The following is a 22,033-nucleotide window of genomic DNA, read 5'->3' on the forward strand; positions in this document are numbered from 1 at the left end:
AAAGATTATACCATTTCTATTAAAAGTCAGACATGATCCCAATTCATTTTGTACACTGTACTATTATATACTTATTTATCTAAATTTAATGTATCTCAGTACAAAGCACACATCTGTTATTAAAGAATTTGGAAACAATAAATATTCATATACATAATACATGTTTTAATTTAGTTTGTTTCCATAAACTAACCACAGCCATAATGTCAATAATGCTGATAAAAAGAGACTTTAACAATAAAAACAGTTGACTGTTTCAGGCAAGTATCTATATTTAATTAGACAATATCACACTTTTTTTTTTTTTTTTGCTCTTTAAAAATTTTCTATTTATATAAGGTGAAGGTATTTCACGTATTTCATATATACAGATTTAGGAGCATAGTGATTGGTCCCACTTTACCCTCCCTCCTCCTTACTTACTCTTTTGTTAATTTTTATAATGACATACTTTTGGTTTAATTTATAATCATTAAGAAAACACTAAGTATTCAAAAAATAGTAAGAAAAACTACTGTTCCTCAACAGTAGTGACAAGGGCTGTAAAAAATAATCATATCTCAAAATGTCAATTTCACTCAAACACATTACATTTTATTGTACTCTATTAGTTATCATGTATCAGGGAAAATACATGGTATTTGCCTTTTGGGGACCAGTTTATTTCACTAAGTATAACGGTTTCCAGTTCCATCCATTTTGTTTCAAATGACAGGATTTCATTCTTTTTTACAGCTGAGTAGTCTTCTAGAGTGTATATATATATATATATATATATATACATTTTCTTTATCCAATCATCAGTTGATGTGCATCTATGTTGATTTCGTATCTTAGCTATCGTGAATTTGACTGCAATAAATATCGGAGGGCTGCTGCTGCGGCTCACTTGGCTAATCCTCAGCCTGCAGCGCCAGTACTCCAGGTTCTAGTGCCAGTTGGAGCACCGGATTCTGTCCCAGTTGCTCCTCTTCCAGGCCAGCTCTCTGCTGTGGCCCAAGAAGGCAGTGGAGGATGGCCCAGGTGTTGGGCCCTGTACACGCAAGGGAGACCAGGAGGAAGCACCTGGCTCCTGGCTTCAGATTGGTGCAGCGTGCCAGCTGTAGCGGCCACTTGGGGGGTGAACCAACGGAAAGAAGATCTTTCTAACTCTGTCGTAAATAAATAAATACATAAATAAATAAATACGTACAGATAATTCTTCTACATGTTGATTTTATTCCCTTTGGGTAAATCCCCAGGAGTGAGATGGCTGGGTCATATGGTAGATATACTTTCAGATTTCTGAGGAATCTCCACTCCATACTGTCTTCCACAATGACTGTACTAGTTTACATTCCCACCAACAGTGGATTAGGATCCCTTTTGCCCCACATCCTTGCCAGCATTTATTGTTTTTTGATTTTTGATGAGAGCTATTCTAACTGGGGTGAGCTGAAACCTCACTGTGGCTCTGATTTGCATTTCCCTGATGACTAGTGGTCATAAGCATTTTTTCATGTGTCTGTTGGCCATTTGTATTTCATCTCTTGAAAAATGCCTATTCAAGTCCTTTGCCAATTTCTTAATTGAACTGTTTTGTTGTCCTCGTATTCTTGAGCTCTTTATAGAGTCTGGATACTAACCCTGTATCAGTTTCATAGTTTGCAAATCTTTTCTCCTATTCTGTTGGTTGCCTCTTTGCTTTGCTGAATGTTTCCTTTGCAGTACAGAAGCTTCCTAGCTTGATGTAAAACCCATTTGTCCATTTTTGCTTTTGTTGCCTGTGCTTCTGGGTTTTTTCCCAAGAACTCTTTGCCTATGCCAATGTCTTGGAGAATTTTTTTTTTTTCCTTTTCTTTTTTTTTTTTTTTTTTTTTTTTTTTTGACAGGCAAAGTGGACAGTGAGAGAGAGAGACAGAGAGAAAGGTCTTCCTTTGCCATTGGTTTACCCTCCAATGGCCGCCGCAGCCAGTGTGCTGCGGGCGGTGCACCGCGCTGATCCGATGGCAGGAGCCAGGTGCTTCTCCTGGTCTCCCTTGCAGGTGCAGGGCCCAAGCACTTGGGCCATCCTCCACTGCACTCCCAGGCCACAGCAGAGAGCTGGCCTGGAAGAGGGGCAACCAGGACAGAATCTGGCGTCCCAACCGGGACTAGAACCCGGTGTGCCGGAGCCACAAGGCGGAGGATTAGCCTATTGAGCCACGGCACTGGCCGTCTTGGAGAATTTAATCCATGTTCTCCTCTAGTAGTTTGGTGATAATCAGGTTTCAGAGTTAGATCCTTGATCCATTTTGAGTTGATTTTTGTATAAGGAGTAACGTTGGGGTCTTATTTCATACTTCTGCACATGGAGATCCAATTTTCCCAGCAACATTCATTGAAGAGACTGTCCTTTCTCCAGGGATTGATTTTAACTCATTTGTCAGATTAGTTGGTTGTAGATGTGTGTGTTGACTTCTGGGGTTTCTATTCTGTTCCACTGGTCTACATGTCTACTTTTGTGCCTGTACCAGGCTGTTTTGATTATAATTGCCCTGTAGTATGTCCTGAAATCTGGTATTGTGATGCCTACCGCATTGTTTTGGTTGAATTAAAGATTGCTTTAGCTTTTCGATTTGGTTGTATTAAAGACTGCTTTAGTATTTTAGCTCTTGTGTTTCCATTTGAATTTTAGCATCATTTTTTCTAGATCTGAGAAGAATGTCACTGGTATTTGATTGGGTTCACATTGAATCTGTAAATTGCTTTCAGCAGTCTGGACATTTTGATGATCTGCATTCTTCCAATCCATGAAAGATTTTTTTCCCAGCTTTTTGTATCTTCTATTCATTTAATGTTTTATAATTTTCTTTGAAGAGATCTTTTACCTCCTTGATTAAATTTATTCCATGGCATTTAAATTTTTTTGTGGCTACTGTGAATGGGACTGATCTTACAAGTTCTTTGTCAGCCATGGTATTATCTGTGTATTCAAAGGCTACAGATTTTTGCATGTAAATTCTATATCTTGCAACTTTACCAGATTCTCTTATGAGTTCAAACAGTGTCTTAGTAAGGAGTCATATGTCATCAGCAAACAGGGAAATTTGACATCCTCCTTTCCAATTTATATCCCTCTGATTTCTTTTTCTTCCCTAATGGCAATGGTTAAAACTTAACAGAACCATATTGACTAGCAATGGTGAGAATGGGCATCCTTGTCTGCTTCCAGATCTTAGTAACACACTTGTTCTGAAAAGCCACATTCTGTGGATGAATATTTGAAAAGTCCCTTAAATTTCAGAACAAAAACATTTTTTTCTTGACTTGTTATGAGAAAATATAAACCTTAAATGGTCTAAATAAGTAACAAGGAGCTTTAACCCTCTTTCTTCCACCACTCTACAGTACCCATTTTTTAGCAACTTCTTCCTTTTACTATGGTGCAGATGGTAGAGGATCCCTAAATAAATCTTCTCTCCAACTGAAATGCTACTGTTGTGAATACCACTACTTTTCAAGTTAACCCCTTCCTGAGTCTAAGCACTGAAGAACAATAATTTTTTTCCTTTGGCTGCTATACTGGATACCTGCCAGAAAGACAGACCGGAAATTGGGAAAAGAGGTATGTATTATTAGCTCCTTCTATGAGTTACCATTTATAAAATTTTATTCCTCATTATCAGGAATCTAACACTTATCTGAGTCTGTCCTAACTACTATTCATTCTCAATATCTAGTTCATCTAGTTCTATATACTAATTTTACCATTACTAAAGTTCTTCTCTAGGCTCACTCAACTTCTAGTTCCATATATGCTTCTCTCCATTTCCATGTGCTAGGACTGTAGAGATAACAAGACTAAGTGACCTAACAGAATGAGCAAAGGATCTAGAATCAAATTGCAAATCCACTATTTACTATGTTATTGGAGGCACGCATTTGGCCTAGCAGTTAAGCTACCAGTTGGGACTCCTACATACCATACTGAAGTACCTGGGTTTGAGTCCAGAATCTGATTACAGCTTCCTGTTGATAAGCATCCTGAGAGGCAGCAGATAGATGATGGGTAAGTGGCTGGATCCCAGCCACCCACGAGGGATACCAGGGTTGCCCCCAGTTTCAGACCTGGCCAAGTCCTGGTTGTTGAAGGTACAGGGGGAGTAAGCCAGCAACAGGACAAATGCTTTCAATCACACACTCTCACTTTTTCTCTGCCTCTTAAATAAACAAATCAAGGTTAAAACACTATTCACCATTTTTATCTCAGACATATTAATTAGCTATTAAGTTTCAATTTCTACATTTAAAATTAAAAATAGTAATATTTAATTTTTACAACATCCTTTTTAAAGATGAACTTAGGGTGTTTTATAAGCTTCAAAGCAACATTACAAATATTACTTTTACTTAGAATCTCATTTTATTGATGTTTTCCCTCATTTTATTAGACTATTCCTCTACCACTTTTCCAATGCAGTATTATGAAACTACTTCAAACTCAATGACTTTTCTAAATCCTCTACAGTTTCATTTTTTCAACTGGGGAGTGTTACCAGGCACAAATACTCAGTCTTAAGAGTGGTGAACTTCATACATGCAGATTTCTTGTATACATTCCAAAGTTCTCTCATATCTTCAGTCTCTGATTATCACAACAGTCTTGAGACAAAGCAAGGAATGCTCTGTTATCTTTATTTTAAAGACTTAAATACCTGTCTAACTAAAGTAACACAGTTAGGCTGTAATTCTATTTCTCTCTCTGTTCACAGTGTTCTGAGGACTATAATCACCTTCTCGAGGGTGCCAGGTCAAGTGCCAGTTGCTCCACTTCTGATTCAGCTCCCTGCTAATGTGCCTGGAGAAACAGCAGAAGATGGCCCAAGTCTTTGGGCACCTGCACCCATGTGTGAAACCTGGATGAAGCTACTGATTCCTGGCTTCTGCCTGGTCCTGCCCTGACTGTTGTGGCCATTTGGGGAGTAAACCAGCAAATGGAAGACTGACCTCTCTCACTCTCCCTCCTTCTCTATTTCTACCTCTCCATTTCCCTGTCTGTAATTATGACTTTCAAATAATGTAAATAAATCTTTTAAAAAATTACTCTAACTACACCAGTAGATTGTTTATTTCAAGTCACTAAAGTTTAAAAAAAATTGGCCAAGGAGAAAGACAGCTCACACTTTGACAAATTAACTCAAAACTAGCTATACATGCACAGTAAATACAACTAGAGCCTTTTCTCCGCTCCTTTGTTAATGGTTAAAACAGGCACACAAAGTTTGCAGGCTTTTAAAAACACAATTACAGCCAGAAAAACTGATGAAGCCTTAATCTATTACAGAGTCTTAGTATAGTAAGTGGATATATATAACCCCTCATTCCACAGCAATCACACACAATATACATATATTTCAAAAAGCACATTCTTTCAAACAAACTAAATTACAGATCCTTGTAACAATAACAGTGCTTACATTCTTATGGTTCTGTGAGATTAAAATAAGGGATTAAAAATAAGATTTAATGTAATAATTCATCAATTCATCACTTGATCATATAATCTGAAGAAAATATTACTGTGGTAGAACATACGATGTTAGATCAGTGATGTCTTTTTTTTTTTCTTTTTTTTTTTTATTGACAGGCAGAGTGGACAGTGAGAGAGAGAGACAGAGAGAAAGGTCTTCCTTTGCTGTTGGTTCACCCTCCGATGGCCGCCGCGGCCGGCGCACCGCGCTGATCCGATGGCAGGAGCCAGGTACTTATCCTGGTCTCCCATGGGGTGCAGGGCCCAAGCACTTGGGCCATCCTCCACTGCACTTCCGGGCCACAGCAGAGAGTTGGCCTGGAAGAGGGGCAACCGGGGCAGAATCCGGCGCCCCGACCGGGACTAGAACCCAGTGTGCCGGCACTGCTAGGCGGAGGATTAGCCTAGTGAGCCACGGCGCCGGCCAGTGATGTCTCTTAACATACTCTCAACGGATCCCACATTATGACCAACAGCCAACAAACACAGTATCACTAGCCTCGGTAGATCGCTTAGTCTGCAGCAACAGTTAAATAATTCTTTTTCAGGTATAAATTCATAATCCTGGCATGAACACTCTGAAATGATCAAGTGAACCATTTAAAAATCAAGATCATATTAAGTTATTTTCAATTTAAGCAAAATTCTATTCAAGAACAGCCTTGCATTTAAAACAAAGCAGGAAGGGCCGGCACTGTGGCGTAGCGGGTGAGTCTGCTGCCTGCAGTGCCAGCATCCCATATGGGCACCAGTTCATGACCCAGCTGCTCCACTTCCGATCCATCTCTCTGTTATAGCCTGGAAAAGCAGTAGAAGATGCCCAAGTCCTTGGGCCCCACACCCAAGTGAGAAACCCAGAAGAAGCTCCTGGATCCTGATCAGCACAGCACTGGCCATTGCAGCCAATTGAGGAATCAACCAGTGGATGAAGACCTCTCTCTCTCTCTTACTGCCTCTCCTGTGTAACTCTGACCTTCATATAAATAAATAAATCTTTAAAAAATAAATAAATAGGCCAGCACCATGGCTTACTAGGCTAATCCTCTGCCTGCAGCACCGGCACACCGGTTCTAGTCCTGGTTGGGGCGCCGGATTCTGTCCTGGTTGCTCCTCTTCCAGGCCAGTTCTCTGCTGTGGCCAGGGAGGGCAGTGGAGGATGGCCCAAGTGCTTGGGCCCTGCACCTGCAAGGGAGACCAGGAGAAGCACCTGGCTCCTGCCATCGGATTAGCACGGTGCGCCGGCCACAGCGGCCACTGCGGGGTGAACCAACGGAAAAGGAAGACCTTTTTCTCTGTCTCTCTCTCTCACTGTCCACTCTGCCTGTCAATAAACAAACAAACCAACCAAAGCAGGAAAAGCTGTTGACTGAATAGTTCACTAGCCCAGCATACTAAGTCCATTATCTTCATCAAGGAATTCTAAGTTAATTAGGTGGAGACTTCTACAAACCAGGCATTATATTCTGAGTTTTGGAGATATTGAAAGCAGAGCAGCTAGGACTGGAACCAGCACTCTGATAGGGGTTGACAGTCAAAAGCAGAAGCCATGGCCGGAGCCAGGGCTCACTCGACTAATCCTCCACCTGTGGTGCCTGCATCCCGGGTTCTAGTCCCAGTTTTGGGCGCCGGGTACTGGTCCTGGTTGCTCTTCTTCCTGGTTCTTCTTCTTCCAGGTACTAATCCTGGTTGCTGTGGCAATGAAAGGAAGACCCTTCTCTCTGTCTCTCTCTCACTGTCCATAACTCTGTCTCTGTCTCTCTCTCTCACTGTCTAACTCTGCCTGGCAAAAAATTAAAAAAAATTAAAAAAAAAAAAAAAGCAGAAGCCTTACCTGCTATGCTACAACGATGCTTCCTCCTTTCCCCAAACTTTAAAGCAAGCATATGAGACATGGTTGAAAAGACTGATAGGAAATCTTGTAGTATTAATTATTTTCATGTTTATATTATTCACATACTTTTAATAAAGGTAAGGGAAAACTCATTTTTGTTGGCCACTTCCTCCAAAAACAAATTACCACATAAAAATATGCCATCTCTGCTCCCAGCCAGTTGTATTAAGATATGCAAGTTCAATTTTATTTTTAAAGATTTATTTTGTATTTATTTGAAAGAGTTACAGAGAGAGGTAGAGACAAAGAGAGAGGTCTTCCACTCACTGGTTCACTCTCCAGATGGCCGCAACAGCTGGAGCTGTGCGGATACAAAGCCAGGAGCCAGGAGCTTCTCCCAAGTCTCCTATGTGGGTGCAGGGGCCCAAGTACTTGGGCCATCTTCTACTGCTATCCCAGGTTGTAACAGAGAGCTGCATTAGAAGAGGAGCAGCCAAGACTAGAACCGGCGCCAATATGGGATGTCCGCGCCTCAGGCCAGGGCTTTAACCCACAGTGCCAGCCCCTACAAGTTCAATTTTTTTTTCAAGCAATACTCTAGGTGGCAGAATGAAAAACGCTTATAGAGGGCACTGGTGCTGTGGCATAGTGAGTAAAGCTGTCGCCTGCAATGGTGGCATCCCATATGGGCACCGGTTATAGTCCCAGCTGCTCCACTTCCTACCCAGCTCTCTGCTATAGCCTGGGAAAGCAGTAGAAGATGGCCCAAGTCCTTAGGTCCCTGGACCGATGTGGGAGACCTAGAGACCTGGCTCCTGGCTTCAGATTGGTACAGCTCTGGCCACTGCAGTCATCTGGAGAGTGAACCAATGGAAGGAAGACCTCTCTCTCTCTGCCTTGGCCTAAAAAAAAAAAGAAAACAAACAAACAAACAAAAAAAAAAAACCCACACAACTTATAAAGCAACTGTCCTTAATCTGAGTTTACAAAGCAAAGCACTAAGAAATAAATTAAAAAAAAAAAAAAAAAAAGCCAAAGGGGCACAAGTACAGCACAGCCAAATGAAGCAATTTCAAAAATAAGAAGTGATTAAGCTAGAGTCAGACCCTATAACCCAGTTTATGGCTTGTTCCCCTTGAAGTTATGTTAACAATTTATTTTAAGAACTGCAGAAAGTCGTCATTTCCAAATGTAATCTTACATAGTTATAAAAACTGTATTTCTCAAAGAAGGTTTTCTCCTAACTATATCCCACTCCCTAAAAATTTACTGTGGGCTTTGAGCCACCCCCACTACCCACGTACCAACTGCCTGACTTTGAGTCAAGGTTCCTCATGTCATCTAACTGTTAAATTTATTCACTACTTCTCAGTTAACAAAGTGTCCCAATGTAAGCATCTGCAAAACTAAGCTAGTAAGAGTCTACTAAATAGGTTTCTGTAAGTATGAATCTTGTTAATGCGTGTCAATTACTCAAACACAGAAAAGATGCCTTAGCTATTCTCCTCATTTTTCACATTATGTCCTAACTAAACTGATGTCATCATAGTTTGTGTAACATTGAAAACTGAAGTTTCCTTAAACTTTTAGTAAATATCTACCTTCAGATTAAAGTATATACATTTCTGTTTTGAAAACTTTTCCAGTGACTCCAGTGCAATCTACATTCAAAAATTCCAAAACGCAGTAATTACCAACATTTAATCTATAATAAAATATGAAAAGATTTAAACATCAAAACTTCATTCTAAGCTTTAAGATCAGCAAAACTTATCCCTATTTTCACACTGCAGTTGAAAACAAAAATACAAAGTAATTTTGAAAAATCAGCCCTAACTATGATATTGCTTCACTTCCAGTAGCCAAAAGCTGCCTGGCAATAAGAATGTTATATTCAGCTCTAAAGGCAGTAAGATTAAAATTCGTACCCCCTCCACAATGTAGCCTCTGGCAATTGCTCCAGCTGTATTTCTCATTACACTCCATTTGTATCTCACAGTTTCAGAGAACATGCTATTTACAAACAGATTTCTTTGTTCCCAAATACAATTAAAGCCTTCTTGCCTAGGAATGTTTGTTTGTGGTCTTTCTTCCAGCTGAAATGCCTACTGCTCCTGACTACTTAGCATTTAAGGTCCAGTTCTCACCCTTATCACAAGCACCACCTATCTCATCTGATTTTTAATGTCATTTCATCTATACTTACCTCACACTACATGGTTAACACAGCTATCGGTATACATCTTCTCTATTAGACTGGACATGATCAGACATTTCACATTTAGATTTCTAAATAATCTCAACACATAACTTGGATATAACAGACACTCAATATGAATTGTTAATGAGTATATTAATTTCCATAAGACTAACAAGGTTTTGTTTGGTAGAAATCTAGCTTTAAGCAGGTAAGAATGACTGATAATATATTCATCATTTATAGCAACAGGTATCAATGCACAGTTAAATCACATAAATCAGGGGGTTGGCATTATGGCACAGTGGGTTAAATCATGGCTCGAGACACTGTTATTCCACCTTGGAGTGCCAGCTCAAGTTCTGGCTGCTCCGCTTCCAATCCAGCTTCTTGCTAATGAGCCTGAGAGAACAGCCGAAGATGGCCCAAGTACTTGGGTCCCTGCCACTTACATGGGAGACTGAGATTGAACTCTGGTCTTTGGCTTCAGCCCGGCCCAGCTCCAGCCATAGCAGTCATTTGGGGAATGAACCAACAGGAATGAAAGCTTGTGTGTTTTCTCTATCTGTCTTGTTCTGTCTCCCCAACTCTGTGTAACTCTGCCATTCAACTCAACAAAATAAACCTCCAGAAAAATCACATAAATGAAACAAGTTTCCAAAAATCATGTTAACTTTATATTGATTTACCAGACCTTTTAATTCTTACTGACCATCACTCAATATGGCAGTTTGTGTTTAAGTTAATTCATATATTTGGAACTAAAAACAAAACAAAAACAAAACAAAAAACAAAACCACACACACCTGGATTTCCAGACAAGCCAACAAAAGCCAAAGAGATCACAGTGTATCTGACTTCATTCAGAGACCCAAATCACCAAGTCTGACAATAATCAAAGGCACAATTTCCATGCTAAACTACACTTAGTTCCCTGCAAACTTGGCAACAGCATTATACATACTTCCCTTCCTGCACTCTAAACAAACCAACCTCTAACTACCTGGGAAGAGAAACCTCCCAGCTTTCATGTTACCAGCATTTGGGAAAGCAGCTAATGAATGAGAGAAAACAGGGACTCTAAATGAAGACACAGGGAGGGGAGCTGAAGAGACCAATATTTATCAAGATAACTCCTGCCCTTAACAAGATCTTAAGGGCTCCCTATCCAGCCTCATCTCCCTCTCACCTTCACTCACACTTTGCAGTTCACCATACAGAACACAACATAAAGTTTTCCCAACCACACCATAAAAGCTCTTTCAATCCCTATATTCTACATTACTATATAAGCTAATTTAGAAGGATCTTCTTTGATCAATTGCAGATCACTATTCAACCTTAAAATCCCTGTTGCTTGCTCTACGAAACCATCACTAACTTTCTCCAAAGTTATTCACTCACTCTTTTTTTAAAAATTTATTTAAAAGGCAGAGTTATAGGGGCTGGTGCTGTGGCACAGCGGGTTAACACCCTGGCCTGAAGCACTGGCATCCCATATGGATGCCGGTTCGAGTCCCAGCTGCTCCTCTTCCAATCCAGCTCGTGGGAGACCCACGTGGGAGACTGGGAAGAAGCTCCTGGCTTCAGATCGGTGCAGCTCTGGCTGTTGCGGCCATCTGAGGAGTGAACCATCGATTGGAAGACCTCTCTCTCTCTCTCTGCCTCTACTCTCTCTGTGTAACTCTTTCAAATAAATAAATAAATCTTTTAAAAAAAATAAAAGGCAGAGTTATAGACATAAGCAGGGAGAAGGAGAGAGGCCTTCTGTCTGCTGGTTCATTCCCCAAATGGCTGCAATGGCCGGAGCTAAGCCGATCTAAAGTCAGGAGCCAGAAGCCAGGAGCCAAGAGCTTCCAAAGGGTCTCCCATGTCGGTGCAGGGGCCCAAGGATGTGGGCCATCCTCTACTGCCTTCCCAGGCCATAGCAGAGAGCTGGATCCGAAGTGGAGCAGCTAGGGCTCAAACCAGCACCTATATGGGATGCCAGCACTGCAGGAAATAGCTTTTACCTGCTATGCCACAGCGCTGACCCCTCACTCTCTTACTTGATACTTTATGGAAAAAGATTGTACATTTATCGCAATGTATTATAACTATCTGCTTACATATTTCCCACTCATTGTTTCTGACTAAAGTATGCAACACAGCAAGAAAAAGACCTTTGTCTTTCTCACCATGCAACTTCTGCCATCTTATGGCTCAACAAGAAGGCCCTCACCATATATATACTACTAGCACCTTGATAACGGAGTTCCCAGCCTCCAGAACTAAGAAATAAATTTTTAATACATTACTCTCAGTTTCTTGTAGCAGCAAATGAAAACTATTCCACATCACACACAAATTAATTCAAAATTGGTCATCTCTAAATTTAAGAGCTAAAACAATAAAAACTTTAAAAGGGAAAAGGTGTAAATCTGCATAATCTTAGATTAGCCAATAGTTTCTTAGATTAGCCAATGATTTCTTAGAAATGGCATCAAACTTTAAATAGCTAAAGAAAAAGAAATTGGATTTCATCAAAATTACAGAGTTTTGTTTATCAAAGAACACCACAGCGTATGTGGAAAAACAAGCCACGGGGCCGGCACTGTGGTACAAAAAATAAAGCAACCACCTTCAATGCCAACAACCCATACGGGCACCAGTTCTAGTCCCAGCTGCTCCACTTCTGATCCAGCCATGGCCTGAGACAACAGAAGATGGCCCAAATCCTTGGGCCCCTGGAAGACCCCTCTCTGCCGCTGTCTCTCTGTAACTCTACCTTCCAAATAAATAAATAAACCTTAAAAAAAAAAAAGCCACACGAAAATAAACTATAAATCATGTAAGGATCTAATATCCAAAATATGCAAACTATAGTACTCATCTAGTACCCAGAATATATAAAGAACCAAATTTAAAAAACAAGCAAAGAATCTAAATAGACATTTTCCAAAAAAAAATGTAAAAATGAGGGTGAGAATTTGGCACAGAAGTTAAAGCCCTCGTTGTTTGAGACACCCATTGCACATCACATGTTGGACTGCTTAGAGCAGTCCTGGCTCTGCTTCCAAATTCAGCTTCCTACTGATGTGCAATCACGGAGGTAGAGGTGAAAATTCAAGTAGTTGGTTCCCTAACATCCATATGGGAGGCCCGGATTGAATTATGGGCTCCTGGCTTCCATCTGGCCTAGTCCTTGGTGTTGCGGCTATTTGGGGAATGAACCAGGAGATGAAAAAAAAATTTCTCTCTCTCTCTCTCTCTCCGTGTCTCCCCTGTCACTCTGCCTTTCAAATAAATCAATCCTTTTTTTTTTTTAAAGCATGGAAAGAGATGCTAACATCTGCTGGTTTACTCCCAAAATGGCTGCAACAAACCAGGGCTGTGCCAGGCTAAATAAAGACAGGACCCAGGAGCTTTTTCAGGGTCTCCTACGTGGGTGCAGGGACTCAAGGATTTGGGCCATCTTCTGCTTTCCCAGGCACGTTAGCAGAGAGCTGGATCGAAGTGGAGCAGCCAGAACTTGAACCAGAGCCCATGTGGAATCTGTTAGCTGCTACACAGGTAATATGGCATTTTCTACCTTAGGGAGCCATAAACGTTCTTGGCCCATCATGACACTGGGTAGCATTAACTGTAAGTTTTGTGCATCCAAATGACTTTTGATTTTAAAGAATTTCTTGTTATTTTTAAAGGTTGCCTTTGATTTTGATCCTTTAATTCTCTCAAAGTGTCAGGTGCACAAGATTACCTTCCTTTTTAAGCCTTCTGTCTTATCACCAGCCATTCATACTTCGTGGGTGTGTATGTGCAGAAGGTTGCATGATCTTTCTGGCTCCACTCAATGTCCCATGTTCCTTTACTTGCATCTCACACTCTTCATCTCAGCCTCCTGACTGCAGCAAATCTCTCCTTACTCAATGAGATTGTGTTTATCTCCTGTAAACGCTACCTATCCTGAAAGGTCTGTCATTGTCTGCCTTTAAAGTTCTTTCTCCTCCTCTTTCTCTAAATAATGATGTGGCTAAATTATACTCAAAGCTCACCCTGCTGAATATTTCCTCAGTATTTTGCAGAAAACACCAAATAAAAACACCATTTTAAAAGAGGTATATTTTTTGTTCTTTTAGAATGTAAGCTCATTAAGAGCAGGGACAACATTTTCTGTTATGTTCTATTGTGCCCAATACACTGTAAATGCTCAAAAATACTGATGATGGGAAAAGAAAAAGATGCTAACATCTTTAATCACTATGGAAATGCAAACAAAAATCACAATGAGGTACCAGTTCACACTCAACAGGGATAGCAATTTTAAAAACGGGGAGGTGATGGGAGGCAGCATAGTGGTACAGAGGGTTAAGCTGCCACTTGCAAGGACAACCCAAACAGGGGCAAATTCGTGACCTGTCTGCTTTAATTCCAATCCAGTTCCCCAGGAAAACAACAGAAGATGGCTCAAGTCCTTGGGCCCTTGCACTCATGTGGGAGAACTGGATGGAGTTCCAGGCTCATGGCTTTCGCCTTACCTAGCCCTAGCTGTTGTGGCCATTTGTTGAGTTGGAGAGTACACCAGATGGAAGATTCCTCCTTGCCCCTGGTAACTCTGCCTTTCCAATAAATAAATCTTAAAAAAAAAAAAAAAAAAAAAAAAATCTGAAAATAAGCACTGGCAAAAATATGAAGAAACTGAAATGTTCATACTATCACTGATGGGAATATAAAATGAAACAGCTGCCATGGAAAATTTCTCAAAAAGTTAAATATAAACTCCATCATTATAGATGGAGTGAGCATCTGGTACAGTGGCTAAGATGTCACTAGGGTTTCCTGCACCCATACTGGAGTACCTTGGTTTAAATGCCAACTCATGGCAACTCCTCTTCTGAATCAGATTCCTGCTAATGTGCACCCTGAGGGGCAGCAAAAGATAGCAAGTATTTGGGTTCCTGCCACCCAGGTGAAAGACCTGGAATGAATTCAAGGCTCCTGGCTTAGGCCTGACCCAGCCCTAGCTGTTACAGGTATTTGGGGAGTAAACCAGTAGATGAATAATCTCTGTCTCTTTCTACCTTTCAAATATAAAAAGTACGAAAATTTAAATTTTTTTTAAATCATCACAGACTCAGCAACTTTACTACTAGGTATATTCCTAAGAAAACTGAAAACATAGTCACATAAAAACTGGTACATAAATGTTCATAGCAGTATCATTTTTTTTGGAAGATTTTATTTATTTGAGATGTAGAGTTACAGACAGTGAGAGGAAGAGAGAAAGGTCATCCTTCCATTGGTTCACTCCCCAAATGGCCACAACAGCTGGAGCTGCGCCAATCTGAAGCCAGGAGCCAGGAGCATCTTTCCAGTCTCCCACACTGGGTGCAGGGGCCCAAGGACTTAGGCCATCTTCTACTGCTTTCCCAGGCCACAGCAGAGAGCTAGCCAGGACTAGAACCGGCATCCATATGGGATGCTGGCGCCACAGGAGGAGGATTAACCTACTGCACCACGGGGCCAGCCCCAAGCAGTATTATTTTTAATAGCCAACAAAATGTGGACTGTCCATACAAGGAAATATCATTTAGTAGGAAAAAAAGAACTGAAATACAAACTCTTACATGCCCCAACATGAACCTTGAAAACATTATGCTAAGTGAAGGAAGCCATATTCAATAGGTTATATATTATAATATATTGTTTTGTTTGTGTGAAATGTCTGGAATAGGAAAATCCATAGACAGAAAGTAATAGTTGTAGGAATGGGGGCGGCGCTGTGGCACAGTGGGTTAAAGCCCCAGCTGGCAGTGCCAGCATCCCATATGGGTGCCAGTTCAAGTCCCAGCTGCCCCACTTCTGATCCAGCTCCCTGCTAATACGCCAGGGAAAGCAGAAAAAGATGGCCCAAGTCCTTGGGTCCCTGCACCCACTTGGGAGACCCAGAAGTTGTTCCTGGCTCCTGGCGTTGAATCAGCTCAGTTCTGGCCATTGCAGCCATTTTTGGTGAGTGAGCTTTGGGATGGAAGACTTCTGGGATGGAAGACTTCTCTATCTGTGTGTCTCTATCTCTCTTTACTCTTTCAAATAAATAAAATAAATCATTTAAAAAAATTTGCAAGGATGGGGGAGATTGGGAACAACTCTTCTCAGATACTGGATTTTTTTTTGAGTGAAAGAAAATGTTCTAGGCCGGCACCGCGGCTCAATAGGCTAATCCTCCGCCTGCGGCGCCGGCACACCGGTTCTAGTCCCGGTTGGGGCACCGGATTCTGTCCCGGTCACTCCTCTTCCTGTCCAGCTCTTTGCTGTGGCCCGGGAGTGCAGTGGAGGATGGCCCAGGTCCTTGGGCACTGCACCTGCATGGGAGACCAGGAGGAAGCACCTGGCTCCTGGCTTCGGATCAGCACAGTGCGCCGGCCGTAGCAGCCACTGGGGGGTGAACCAATGGAAAAGGAAGACCTTTCTCCCTTTCTCTCTCACTGTCTACTCTGCCTGTAAAAAAAAAAAAAAAAATTCTAGACTTACAGTGATGATAATGCACATAGCATTATGAAGATGTTAAATACTTCTGAACTGCATGATTTAAAACAGTGGATATATTTTAATTTTTAGATTATAACAAAAAGATATATATATAAATATACATTAATGTGTCACCTTGCCTCACATTCCCCTTTCTCAATCTAGTTTCAAAACATTAACCATTAATATTTAAAATTATTCAAGGGAAGGCATTTGGCCTAGCAGTTAAGACCCCTGCATCTCTTACTGGGGTAGCTGAGTTTAATGCCCACCTCTGACTCCTGATTCAGGCTTCCTGCTAATGCAGACCCTGGTAATTCAGCGGTGATGGCTCATGTAACTGAGTTCCTGCTGTCTACATGGGAAACTTGGATTGAGTTCCAGCTTCCAGCTTTAGCTTAGCCTAGCCTAGCCATTACCACTACAGGGATCTGCGGTATGAACTACCAGATGAGGAGCGCTCTTTCATGCTCACTCTCTCACACTCACAGACTCTCTTTCTGCCACTCAAAAAAATAAAACAGCAAAAACTTCAAAATTCTACAACATTTCAAATTTATCAAAAGGGCCTGCTAATCTCCATTGTATGTATCACCTGCTATTTACTTTTGGAAAAAATACTTCAATTACATTAAGAGATTTACATATTAGATATATTTAAAATATGGTATATTGGAGCCAGTGGCATGGCGCAATGGGTTAACACCCTGGCCTGGGGTGCCAGCATCCTATGTGGGCCCTGGTTCAAGACCCAGCTGCTCCACTTCCGATCCAGCTCTCTGCTATGGCCTGGGAAAGCAATGGAAGATGGCCCAAATGCTTGGCTCCTGCACCCGCATGGAAGAAGCTCCTGGCTCCTGGCTTCAGATGGGCTTAGTTCCAGTCATTGTAGCCAATTGGGGAGTGGACCATCAGATGGAAGACCTCTCTCTCTCTACCTCTCCTCTCTCTGTGTAACTCTGGCTTTCAAATAAATAAATAAAGGTATATTTGCATTTCCTAAGCATTTACATGATAGCTAACTTTATTACCAGCACATAAAATTCTAATCATATACAAACCATGACCCAGAGCTTTTAGCTGCATAAGAGTTGCACTGAGTATATCTTGTGAATTCATTTACAGAATTTATCTATAATCTTTAGTGAGAGAAGCAACTGAGAAAGCATGCCAAAGTTTCTTCAAACACTACTTGGAAGAATTCTTTGAGTACAACCTAGGCAGTTAAGAGGATTTCAAACAATAAGTTTATGCTATAAATACTAGTACCATTCCTGAAATCACTGCTGGAATTCCATGTATTCAGAGAAAACTCTCAGCAACTCCTATATAGTTCCTGGTACCAACCTATGGTCTCAATTCTACTTTTGCCACCTCCACTACTTCCATTCCAACACTTACATAAAGATTCATTCTGAAACAACCATTTACTTTCTTTTACATTTTAACATTATCTGTTAAATGTATTTTACCTTTTTATAGCAAAAATGCATATGTCATACAGTTATACTCCAGGAACCATCTCTGAAAAACACTTCAGATCAATTTCTAGTTCTCTGTTAACTCCCTTTTTAAAAAATACTTGAGACAAGAGAGAGGCAGAGATAGACAGCCCCCATATCTGCTCTCCTATTTCCCCAAATGACCAAGGCTAAAGTTAGGAGCTGGGAACTCAACCCAGGTCCCCACATGGATGGCAGGAATTCCATTACTTGAGCCATCACCAATGCCTCTCAGTTTCCATTAGAAGGAACCTGGAACCTGGAACCAGAGGCAGGTATTGAATCCAGGCACTCCAATATTGAATGTAGGTGCCTGCCCTGTTTCTTAAAACGTTTTCTACTTTCAAAAACATGTCCTCAAAAACATGTCTTAATATGGTGTTCAAAGTAAGCAGCCGCAACAAAAAATTTTGTCATAACAATGTTTTGGAAAGTACCATCTTCTATCTAATAAAACTAAACTTAATGCCTCATGAGTTCTATGAAACACAGCAATATGTTATGTTTTACCAATGTTACTGAATAACTTTATATATAAATCTGTAACCAGGTAATTGAAATTTACTACAACTAAAATAAATGCCATAAAAAATTCCTAAATGTCTACTGGAATTGATTTCCAGGCTATGTCCATAAGTCCATAACATGATTCCTGACTAGAAAAGAGATACAGAATAGAACAGTTCCTTTTCTACTCAGAAAACACACAAAAACCCAAACTCTATATAAAAGTATGATAATAACTGCAGTTTATCAAAATTAGAAGCTTTTTAATATTAGACTGATAGGATGAGAGGGAATTAATCAGTATTATTTCTTATGAAAGAAGTTTCTTTATTAAAAGCAAAGTAAGAGACTGTATTGTGGTGCAGCACATTAAGCCAATAGTAGGGATGCCCACATCACACACGGGATGTGTCGGTTTAAGCCCCAGCTACTCTGCTTCTGATCCAGCTCTCTGCTGATCAGCCTTGGCTCACTCAAGTCCTTTAGTTCCTGACACCCATGTGGGAGACTCAGATGGAGTTCCTAGCTCCTGGCTTCAGCCTGGCCTAGCCCATGGTTTTGCAGCCATTTGGAGAGTAAATCAGCAGATGGACTACCTTTCTCTCTCTTCTCCTCTGTCACTACACCTTTCAAATAAATAAATAAAAAAGCCCGTGTCATGACGCAGCAGGTTAAGCCATTGCCTGCAGCACTGGCGTCCTATATAGGGACCAGCTGAAGTCCTGGCTGCTCCAATTCTGATTCAGCTCCTTGATAATACATCTGGGAAAGCAGCAGAGGACAGCCCAAGTCCTTAGACCCCTGTGCCCACATGAGAGACCCAGAAGCTCCTGGCTCCTGCTTTGGCCTGGCCCAGGCCTGGCAGCTGTGGCCGTTTGGGGGATTAACCAGCAAATGAAGACTCTCTCTTCGTCTTTCATATAAATAAATTTAAAAAATCTTTAAAAAAAATATATCAATAATCCCTTTTTTAAAAAAATAAAAATAAAAGCAAGGTAGCTTAAAGAAAATTTATATGAAAGGAGGGTTCTATTTTGACAGAGGATTTGACAGGGGGAAAGGAAGATATTCTGTGTCTAAGGAAGGGTATGTACAAAGCTTATAATTTGGTAGTCAAGAATTTATTCTGGCATAATTGGTACCTACTGGCCTGGCTTTTATGAGAAAATGGCTTTAATGTTAAAAAAAATGCAGACAGACCATTATAATAAATGACACAGTACTTTTTGACAAAAACGTTTTAGATATCAGACTTTTTTTGCCCTAACAAGTCTACTTCCCAAGTCAGACTGCAAATTCTTTCCAATCTACTTAACAACATGACACAATCAAAGGATTGTGCCACATATCTTGGTCATAATCTTTCAACGTTTGGTCACTGTTATCGCCCCAATCAAATGCAAAATGATTTTCAGAGTTCAAAATATCTCATAAATCTAGTTCCTTTCCGAGTACCCTTTTCTCCCTAAACAAACTCTTCTCTAGAGGTAAACCTTTTTCTTAGTCTCAGAACCTTTACACTATTAAAATTGAGGACTCCAAAGAGCTTATTCCTATCAATATTTATTATGTTAGAATCTAAAACTGAAAAACTATAAAAATATTAGTTTTTTTTTAAATAAATATGTATTTATTTGAAAGAGAGAGGTACAGAAAGAGAGAGAGGTCTTCCATTCTCTGGCTCATTCCCCAAATGGCCACAATGGCCAGAGCTGAGCTGATCTGAAGCCAGGAGCTTCTTCCAGGTCTCCCACATGGGTGCAAGGGCCCCAAGACTTGGGCCATCTTCCTCTGCTTTCCCAGGTGCAATAGCAGGAAGCTGGATGGGAAGTGGAGCAGTTGAGACTCCAACCAGCGCCCTTTTGGGATACCAGTGCTGCAGGCTGGGGATTTAACTCACTGCATCCACAGAGCCAGCCCCAATATTAGTTTTTACATAGTAAAACCCATTACAAGTTAACATTGTTCATGAGAAATAACTTTTTTCAAAACAAAAATTCAGATGAGTAGCATTGCTGTAAGAACTCTTTGCCAGCTAGTTTAATGGAAAACAGCTAATCCTCATCATCTGTTAATACACTCAATGTGTTGTAATATCATAAGTCACAGTCTCTGGAAAACTCCATTGTACACTCGTAAAGAATGAAAATGAAAAAGGTAAATAATATTTTAGTGTATGAATATAGTTTTCACTTCACAAACTTACAAAAGGGTCATAGAATCCAAGAATCCTTGGACCACACTTTAAAAATCCATCATCAACACTGTCAACAAAAGAACAAAGGCAATACTATGGAGCAAAGATACTCTTCTATCATTAAGATATGAACAAATGGGCATCTATATGAGAAAAAATTAATGTAGGCACACTCTACACAAAAATTAACTCAAAATAGATCACAGACCTAAATGTCAAATGCAAAATTACAAAGTGCTTAGAATAAAGGAGAAAATCTAGATGACCCTGGCTTTGGTGACAATTTTTTAGCTATAGTAAAGTCATGGTCCATGAATTTAAGAACTGATAAGCTGGACTTCAATGAAATTAAATTTTGCTGCTCTATGAAAGATACCTTCAAAGTGAAAGAAAAACATTCACAGACTGGGAGAAAATGCTCACAAAATATGTTATTTGCTAATGGACTATTATCCAAAATTTATGAAAATTCACAATAAGAAAACAAAGAACCTGGCTTTCAGAACAGGTCAAAGACCTTAACACTTACCTCATGAAAGAAGATGTACTAATGACAAGTAACCACATCAGGGAAATGTAAATTAAAACAACTGAGGGGCAAGGAGGTAGCACAGTAGTTAAGGTGCTGCCTGGGACACTGCATCTCATATCAGAGTCCTGGCTACTTCACTTAGAATCCAGCTTCCTGCTAATACATACTCTAGAAGGTAGCAGATGATGGCTCAAGATTTGGGACCCTATCACCTTCATGAGAGACTGGGATGGAGTTCCCACAGTTATCCACAGTGAACCACTAGATATAAGATTTCTCTCTCAAATAAAATGAAAATAAATTTTACAAAAGGAATATCACTAATAAATAAAAACTTATAAAATACACACACACACACACACACACACACACAAAGATACCTCCTACACACCTACTGGAACAGTCAAAGTCCCAAACAATGACAACATCAAATGCTGGGCAAGGACGTGAACTACAGGAACTCTCATTTATTACTGGTGGGAATGAAAAAATTGTGTAGCCACTTTGGAAGACATTTTGGCAATATCTCACAAAATTAAACATACTCTTACCACACAACCCAGCAATTGTGTCCTTCGTATTTACCCAAATGAATAGAAAATTTGTGTCCAACAAAAACATACAAAGTTGTTTATAGCATCTTTCTAACCTCAAAAACTGGAAGCAATCAAGTTGTCCTTTGGTAAGTGAAGGGAAAAATAAACCATGATACGTCCATACAATGGGATATGCAGCATTATAATGAAATGAGCTATGAAGCCATAAAAAGACATGGAAGGGCCGGCGCCGTGGCTCAATAGGCTAATCCTCCACCTTGCGGCACCGGCACACCGGGTTCTAGTCCCGGTCGGGGCGCCGGATTCTGTCCCGGTTGCCCCTCTTCCAGGCCAGCTCTCTGCTATGGCCAGGGAGTGCAGTGGAGGATGGCCCAAGTGCTTGGGCCCTGCACCCCATGGGAGACCAGGAGAAGCACCTGGATCCTGGCTCCTGCCATCGGATCAGCGCGGTGCGCCGGCTGCAGTGGCGGCCATTGGAGGGTGAACCAACGGCAAGGGAAGACCTTTCTCTCTCTGTCTCTCTCTCTCACTGTCCACTCTGCCTGTCAAAAAAAAAAAGACTTGGAAGAAACTTCAATGCATATTACTAAGTGAATGAAGACAATATGAAAATGCTACATAATTTATGATTCTGTCTACAATTTAAAAAGACTACATAATGTATGGTTCCAACTATATGACATTCTGGAAAAATGAAAAATACCAGTGGCTG

General features: G+C 40.6%; 1 protein-coding gene and 1 long non-coding RNA gene across 19 annotated transcripts in view; one reads left to right on the forward strand and one right to left on the reverse strand.

Moving 5' to 3' along the window:
- The window catches only part of PICALM (phosphatidylinositol binding clathrin assembly protein), a 116,480-nt gene that overhangs the window by 82,865 nt on the left and 11,582 nt on the right, over positions 1 to 22,033 (reverse strand). The window lies entirely within an intron of this gene.
- Positions 295 to 5,094, forward strand: LOC138850219 (uncharacterized). Its single transcript, XR_011389913.1, has 2 exons — positions 295 to 1,955; positions 2,000 to 5,094. It is a non-coding gene; the product is annotated as an uncharacterized lncRNA (long non-coding RNA).

This window comes from Oryctolagus cuniculus, chromosome 1 (assembly GCF_964237555.1).
Source record: "Oryctolagus cuniculus chromosome 1, mOryCun1.1, whole genome shotgun sequence".
Lineage (NCBI taxonomy): Eukaryota > Metazoa > Chordata > Mammalia > Lagomorpha > Leporidae > Oryctolagus > Oryctolagus cuniculus.